We start from the raw sequence: 9,252 nt of genomic DNA, 5'->3' as shown, positions 1-9,252 counted from the left end.
CTGATGAATAGTAATTCCCACACAAACTAAGACTCTGATTGATGATTACGAGACCTTTAATCCTCCCTTAATTGGCATAAACAAAACACTTTAGAAGAAAGTTAACAAACGAAGACAAATCACTTATCTAAAACTTACCGAACGATCGCAGACAAACGTGGAGCGACATGAGGCGGAGTGGGAAAAGAAAAATCAAGAAGATGAAGGGTGAAAGAGAGTAGAAATTTGGCAGCAATGAAGGGAAAAACGGCAAGAGGGTGGAGCGATTTTGGGGAAAGTAAAAAAAAGGAAAAAAATGAACAGAATATTTAATAACCACCCAATCCCTTATTTCTCTCCATCAAACTCCCCACTATATCCACTACTCAGATTTTTAGTCCATGTTAAACCTGGACACACGAGCAAAAATAATGGCCATGCCAAGAATCGAACACAGGACCTCCTTCACACCAACATACCACTTATCCACCAGACCAACAGACCAGCAGACCTATTCTATTAATTATTTGCCAACTTTTACTTAAAAGTCTTCTAACCAAAGATAGGTCTTCTTCATAAAAATACCAAAATTTGCCCAAGTCCTAGCTTGAACTTGAAACCTCCCAAACACACCCAGAACACATAACCACTAAAGCAGACAAATATTTTGTGCCACACATTCACAATACCCAAAATTAAAATTTTAGGGCGTTACAGTATTTGCTGACTTGTGGAACTTGTCGATTGGATTTTCCCAAAACTTACACTATCTTACCATAGACTTGGAATTTTTTTGATCATTTTTAGACTCGGTTATGTGACCTATACATAAGTGTTGTTATGTTTTGGTTTGAAATTTGGTTAATGCTTGATCTTGTGAAGGTTAATGCCAATTGGTATATGTAAGTTTGACAATATATTGTGTTGTGTGTATGGTACTTATAATTGCACATCTGAGCACGAATTTGTATAGAAAAATGATGATATGGAATGGTTAAATGCATAAGAAAATGAAATGTGATTTAATAGGTTGAATTGGTATGAAATGTGTCAAGTTGAGGCTTATTGAATTGATTGATTGGGAAATGGTTATATGCAATATTTGGTATGTGTTTGAATTGGTTTTATGCAGGTACAACTATGTAATTATGCACCAAACTTAAAATTTAAAAAGGTTGTTGTGATTTGGTACAAAAGTTGTGTTTTTTGGCAAAAATAGGGGAATTAGTGAACTATTTTCGATATCGCAATACCACACCCTAGATATCGTGTTACTTGCTTGTTGTATGTTTGGCTACTGCCTTTGAAATCGCAAGACCAAGCTCTATATATCGCGATACCCACCTGATATATTTTGCAGTTTGGATATTGTCTTTGATATCGCGATACGAAGACATGGATATCGCGATATCGTCCGATCACATTTGGTAACTTTTCATCTTAGTCCTATTTTATGCTTGAGTCAACAAAAAATCTTTCGTAAGCTCGATTGAGAACAAAATTGATTGTGTATCTTAATATGAATGTGTTTATGTCTCAAATGTTTGTTTGAATGTTATAATTGTTGTATATTTGACAGTAGTTGCTTTGACATTGGATGTGGCATCCTATAACTCGGACCTGACGAGTTATAGTAAGATTTTAACCCTAGGTCTAAAATCAGGTTCTTCTATTTAAGATAATTAAGTTATGCTCACTCTAATAGAAAATTAAATATTATTTAATCATTCAATTACTTAAGTAATTTATCAAATGAAAAGTTGATGATACATAAACTAATCTTTCTTTACCTATTAGGGTTACACATAAAATCAATAAAAATTTATAACCTCAATCATTATGGGTTTTGTGTGACAAAAGATAAAATATCAAGAAGGAGAAATAAATTTATTGCGGTGTTATTTGTTATATATAATAGTCGACTTTAATTCTTCTTTAGATAATTTTATATATTTGTGAAAATAATATTTTCTAAAGACCTTAAAATTATTGCTTATGCAAGATTAGGTTTTGATTAATATAATATTAGGATCTTAAACTTTTATATGTGATATAGAAGCATGGTTGAAGAATATATAACTTTTTCAGGTTCTACTATGATAAATTGATCTTCTTTTTCTTTCTTTTATTTTGCATAATGTTGAAGTTTCAAAGAGTATTTTCGATTTGAGAACAAGTCACTTGTTGAAATTTTAATAACAACTCATATTGTGAATTAGACTCGTAAATAGGGCGAGTTTGGTTGGTTTTAGGTACAGACAATCTGGACCAAGTCAATTCGAAATTTAAAATTATCAGGTTATTTTGGGTTAGTCTGTTTCAAGTTCAGGTAACTTTGAGTTTTGGTTAGTGTAATAACTTGATTTTTAGTGGTATTGGAAAATGCAATTTCAGAACTCCATTTATTTAAGTTGAGTTTGTAAATATAAAATAATAATGTTTATGGAGTTAATATAAAATATATTAAAGATTTTTTGAGTAATTTTGTTGAACTAATAGTTAATTAAGGCTCAAGGACTAAATTGTAAAAGCCCAATCGCTATAGAGTTTTAATTGACAAAAGGCTTGGGGACCTATCTAGAAATTAACCAAAGGTCCAAAATGGTAATTAAACCATTTTCCAATAGGAATAAGTGGAGAGTGATGACATTTTCTACTATGTAGATGATTAAGAGATAATTAAAGTAATTAATGCATGATAACTTAATAAAACTATGTTAATTAGTGATTAATCATGATATAAAATCATAAGTTAGTGGAGAAAAATGCATCATCTTTCTCCCCTTGACTATCCACCATAAGTGAAACCAAAGAAAAACTTCGAAGGGATTTCTACCATTTGTTAACTTTGTTACAATAGCGACCAAATTGAATAAGTTAAAACTTATCATGAAATTATATTAGGAATAGAAAGTATAAGGCCCTTAATGAGAATATATGAAACCGTATTTTAATCTAAAGCTAGGGTCCAAAAGTTATGCTTATCATGAGTTGAGGGCCTAAATTGATAAAAATGTAAAATATGGGAGAATAAAAAAATAGATTTATATAGGATCATGCATATCATGAAATAATATGAAAATATTTGATATTGATTGGTTATATAAAATAATTGTATAGATCAAGATTTGGATCAAAGTGGAGCTAATAGGGAAAAGCTAAAATTTTGGATTAGTCCTTGAAAAATCCTATTGGTTTGGTGTTTTGAATAGGTAAGTTCATATGGAACTTACTATCTCACTTTGTGTTATATGTATGCTTGTGTTTAATTCAATATATATGTTTGAGTGTAGTTGAAATACTAGTGAATTTGACATATATGGCTAGTCATTGATTGAATTGAAATATTATGTGATGAATGACTATTAATAGTACATGGTACATACAAATGATGACATGATATGGAAATGAAAAATGTGACCATTTACAGGGTGTGATAATGAAATATATGAAATTAATGCTCGTGTGAACTTAGTAAAAGATTAGGATACAATTAACATGCCAATAGGGTCATATGCGCACTTTTATGAAGGTTATTACATATTTTAACGAGATCCGACATTTGCTGCAAATCCTCGGGGTATGATATGATACATGTTTAGCTAAGACGAGTAACCTAGTATAATTTCAACTTGGACGAGCATGCTGGTATAATTTCCATCTCAGACGAGCAACTTGGTATCCAAGTCCATTTTACTAGAGTTCCATCGGGCAAAACATTATAATTGAAAATAGAAACTTGAAAATGTGATGAAATGGATTTGATAACCAATTTGATATGTTTTTGAAAGAAATTTTATGTAATCGGTATATCCTTATTGATTAATGATGGAATATGACATAGTGATAGGTTATGTGAGAGTAATATGAATTGGATTGTTTTAAGTTGTTGATAATGTCTAATGATAATGGATATATATGCTTACCTTGTTGATATCTTAAACTGCCATGTCCTAGCCAGCATTATGCCAAACTAAGGTAGCTATTATGCTTATGTAGGAACAAGGTAAGCATTGTATTTTATATTTGAACTTACTAAGCATTTATATGCTTACTGTAGTTGTTTTCCCTATTTGTAGATCATCACATTGTGGAACTTGCCGAGCTGGATCAATGTGAAGCACACACTATCAACAAGACGATAGAGTTATATTCATTTTGAGTCTAAATATTGTTGCATGTATATAGGGGCACCTTAGTGTGCAAATGGTCATTTTTGGGTGGTTAATTGCATGGCTATTGTGATTGTGGTTTATCTTGTGTAATAAGGTTGCTTTGTGACTTAGTTAATGCATGATGTTGGTCATGTCTAATTCTAGCATGTGTGATCATCCTAATTTTGTATGATTTGACATGTTAAAAGTTGCAAAGTGAGGTAGTTTGGTTAGCCAAGTGGATGAATGGTTTAGGAATGGTATGTTTGAATGTTAGGCTTGAAATATAGTTATTTTATGCTTTGTTTTGGTTCATGTCAAGGTTATGTGAGTTCTTGATACTCAAATTACATAGATATAAATGTCATAAGCTTGAATTGGAATAAATTGGTACAAAATGATGGTGTTTCGATTATGGATATATAGAAATGATATTGGTCTTGCATGAAAATGGTTTAGGTTGAATTGTGTTTGTATATTGAATTATCATATGTGTGGGAATGGTCAAGTTGGGGCCTTATAGCCAAACTTGTATGTCTTATGTTAGCTTGGAAACCTATGGAATTTGGAACATAGTATTGTGTTGAGAATGTCGCGACTTCACAGCCTAAATGTCGCAACACCAGGCTATCTCATCGCGATGTCCCCTGTTGATACCGCGACATCGGCTTTATAATATTTTGAAAGCTTTATAAATTTGTCCTTAGGTTGGGAAGATTGCTTACTATCTTCAAGGTTGCAACACCAACCTTTAAAGTCGCAACATTGAACCCCAAGGTTGCTACGTCCATTTGGTATAGTTTGAAAAACTTTACAATTTGGTCCTCGAATAGTGAAGCTTGGTTACTAACTTGGAAGTCAAGAAATTGAACCACTGATTTCGCAACATCTACTTGAAAACTTTTAAAAAGATTACATTTTAGTAATCCGAAAGTCCTGAGTTAACAATAGAGGTTTTGTAAGCTCGTGTAAACCCTGATTTTGAATTTGATATGATATAATGGTTTAATAATTGTATATTTAGAATAAATTGTTGTATTTATGGAATATATGGTTTGTTTAATTGAAGTTGCTCAGGCAATAGATGTGCCATCTCGTAACTCGAATTCGGTGATCGATTCGGGCAAGAGTTGCTACAAATAGTTCCAAGTTTGGATCATTTCGAGTTTGAGGTTTAAGTTCCTTGGGTTAGTAAGGTTTTGGTCATTTCAGATTATAGCCATTTCATGTTTAGCCATTTGAGTTTAATTTAATATATGGATTATGTTAAGTCGAACCATTTTAGATTTGAGTTATTTGTATGTTTGGTTTGACTATTAAAACCAACAAAGTTCAATTTCTTAATTTTAAAATAAAATTAAATCCAAGTTAACTAAGTTATTTAATTGATTTGAATTTATTACAAAATTAATAATTATAAAAATTAATTTTGAAATAAAATACAATAAATTATTATAAATTTAAATTAATTAGCCTATAATATAAAACCATAAAATTAAAAAAATTGAATTGAAAAATAGTTTATTTTATTTATTTATTTTAAATTTTCATTATAAATAATTCATAGTTTTTTTAATCTAAAATTTTGATTTTTATTGTAAAATTTTAATATTTTATTGTTTATAACATAATTTAATTTAAAGTTTCTTAGATAAATAGAAATCAATTAGATTGTTTAGATTTAAAATATATACAAACTAAAAATAATTTTTTTTAAGATTTAAAAAATAGAATCAGTTGAAGTTTTAAAAGTTTTAAGTCAAACGAAATGAAAATCTTAAGTTCTTTAAGATTTTGACATTTATTAGTTGGAATTGTATATTTCATGATAATAGATAATTATAATTAACAAGCAAAAAAAATAAATTAATTAATAATTTAGATTATAAGTACTATTACTATTATTTTTTAAAAAATATACTTAATTTAAGTTCAGGTCACTTTGGGTTATTTGTATTGATCATTTTAAGTTCGTATCAATTTCAAGGTATGGTTAATTTATTATTTTTGGGTTGTTGACTTTTCATGGCCAAAACGAATTGGGTCGAGTTTAAGCTTGGGTTGACTGATTTAAGTTTTGGTGTTCGAACAAAAATTAATAAGTCTAATTATGAGGTTTGATGGTTCGATTGAAATGCAAAAACATATCATTGAGATAAAGAATATTGTAGCACAGCTTAAGACCTTGCGAATGATGACGAATGACTATTTTTTAGTGCAATTCATTTTGGACTCACTGCCTTTAAATTATGAATAATTTCAAATTATCTACAACACTATTAAAGATAAGTGGAAAGTTCTCTGGGTGGAAAGTTAGGAGGAAGCAAGAATAAAGAATCAAGAAAGCCATTCCATCAACCTTGTGGGTCTAGGAGCTGACATAGAACTTAAGGTAAAAACCAACAAGTTTAAAGAAGAAAAACACGTCTAACAACCCGATATTTATTGGTGCTAGAAAAGGCGATCTTGGAACACCATTTTTGTAATATAAATATTTACAAAGTTGGTATAAAAGTTTAATAAATTTTGGTTTGGTATTTTTTGTAAATTGATTATAAATTTAGGTATAGGGACTAAATTGTAAAAGTTCAATTGCTATAAGTTTTTAATTGGCCAAAGATCTAGGGACTTAAATTGCATTTAGCCAAAGGTCCAAGATGAAAATTCAACCAATTCGGAGTGTGTGATAGTGGATGATGATAGATTATTACATTAAAAGGTGATTAATGAATTAATTAAACTAATAAACAAAGTTAATTAGGTTTAATCCTATTATAAATACTTAAGTTAGAGGAATGAAAGAGAAGATGTTCATATTCTCCATTCTTCCACATTTGAACTTGAAGAGAAAAGAAAAGACAAAAACTAAGTTAGGGCTTCAAGCTTTCTGTCACTTTTAGGTAAGTAATTCTAGGTCTTTTTCTTGTAATTTTTATGTTTTTGAGGTCGTGGGAACTTGATTTAGTTGGTCATGTACCAATTTGCAAAACTGTTAAAAATTTTAAAAGGTACCATTGCTGATTTCTTGAAGAATTGGTGTTAAATTGATAAATTTTAAGCTTAAATATGAAAAGGACTAGATTGTAAAGTTAAATTGTTAGTTTTGTTCATAAGGACTAAAATGAATAAAATATGAAATTGATGTGAAATTCTAGTAATAATTGATATTAGAGGGTCTATAATGAATGTAATTGAGGTCAGTTTTAAATCGAGGCTTAAAATTTAAAGTTATGGTTATTTTAGTTTTGGGATTAAATTGAATAAAATGTAAAAATTTAGGGTATCAAAAATGAAACTATATGGGTTCATACATGTCATGGAATAGTGTATAAATGTTTGATATTGATGAATTGAATGAAATATATGTATAGATCAATAATTAGATCAAAGTAGAGATAATCGGGAAAAAGCCAAAATTGTTGATTAGTCCCTGAAAATGCAATTTGTTTGTTGTTTTGACCAGGTAAGTTCATATAGAACTTACTGCTTTATGAAAATGCAAATTGGCTTAAAATGGATTGAATTGAAAATCATAAAAATATTGGCTATTCTAAAAACGTATGAAGTACCAATATGAAAGTTGAATAATTACACGAATCGGAATGAAATATGTAAACTGGTACAGGGTTTGTTAATGATATGTATACGACAACGATTCTCATGTGAACATAGTAAAAGATTAGGATATGTATGACATGCCATTAGGGTTATACACTTAATTGATTAGGGATTTACATGTTGATACGAGATCTAGCATTCTCACAGATTCTCAGGTTATACGTATATTTGGTTTATCCCGGATGAGGAACCTCGATACGACGTCAACTTGTGTGAGCAACTCCACTAAAATGTCAGATTGTGTGAATAAAATATTCCGGTGTATCCGAGTCCATTTTACTATAGTTTCCTCAAGCAAAATTATAATCTAATGGAAGTGGAAACTTGAACTTGTTGGAAATAGATAGAATATGCATTCAATTTGAGATGTGTTATATGAATTTTTGCTTAATGTTCTTGATATGCAAATCGACTAACCTATTTGGTTGTACATGATGATATGTAGTAGTTGCATTAATGTATGTCAAGGAAAGTCATATTAAATGAAAATGTGAATATTAACTTAGCTTAATGAATTGATTAAGGTAAGTAATGTAAATTTCATATGAACTTACTTAGCATTTTACATGCATACTTAGTTGTTTTCCCTTTTCCTTGTGGATCGTTACTCTGCGGAACACGTCAAGCTAAATCATCTCAAAGCTCACACTATCATATCACCGAATTGGTAGCATTTTGGTTATTTTGAATCTAGGATTGTGGCATGTATATAAGTGACTAGGTGTACCTTGGTTTGTGTATTTTTGCAACTTGTGGCAAGTTTGTTTTTAACCATTATATATCTGTTGAATTTATGTTTTGGATTGCATATGGTATTGGACATATATGTTCTGCTATGCTAAATATGTGATGTTCTATAACTATATGAATGACATATGGACTGGTATGAAATGAGTTAGAAATGGTAACTTGTTTGATTGGTGAATGAAATGGAAATGTACTTGAACATAAGTAAGTTGAAGTATGCTTGTGTAATGTAGTTTAATTTTGATAGTTGATGGTTAAACTTAATGTTTATTTGTCATAGATATGTACATGTTCTCATAAATGTTTATAATGAAAGGAAATGACATGTTCCAAGATGGTTTGGCATAAATAATATTGGTAATTGAATCATTTAGTAGATATGCCTTATTGATATTGAAATGCTTAAGATTTGTTGATGTTAAAATAATGATTGCTTTGATGTAAAGTTGGATATGAGTACTGAGCTTTTTTTCTATGACTTTGACATGTTTTGAATCAAATAATGTTAATGCTTGATGCATGTTTTTGGGTGATTGTTTGGAGAAATTGAAATAGGTACCAAAATGATTCATTTTTACCAAAAATAGAGTCCACGTCTCAATGACCAACTTACCTCGTCACAATGTTGACCAATAGTTAGTCACATAGCTACGTCAAGTAGCTTGAGGACACAATGAGACAAACTATTTGGCCAAGTCACAACGTCATTGATAAAGTTCTACAACTTTGCAATTTGGTAATTTTTGTGCTCGGG

This window comes from Gossypium raimondii, chromosome 4, assembly GCF_025698545.1.
Source record: "Gossypium raimondii isolate GPD5lz chromosome 4, ASM2569854v1, whole genome shotgun sequence".
Lineage (NCBI taxonomy): Eukaryota > Viridiplantae > Streptophyta > Magnoliopsida > Malvales > Malvaceae > Gossypium > Gossypium raimondii.
Note: the sequence above shows the minus strand (reverse complement) of the source record.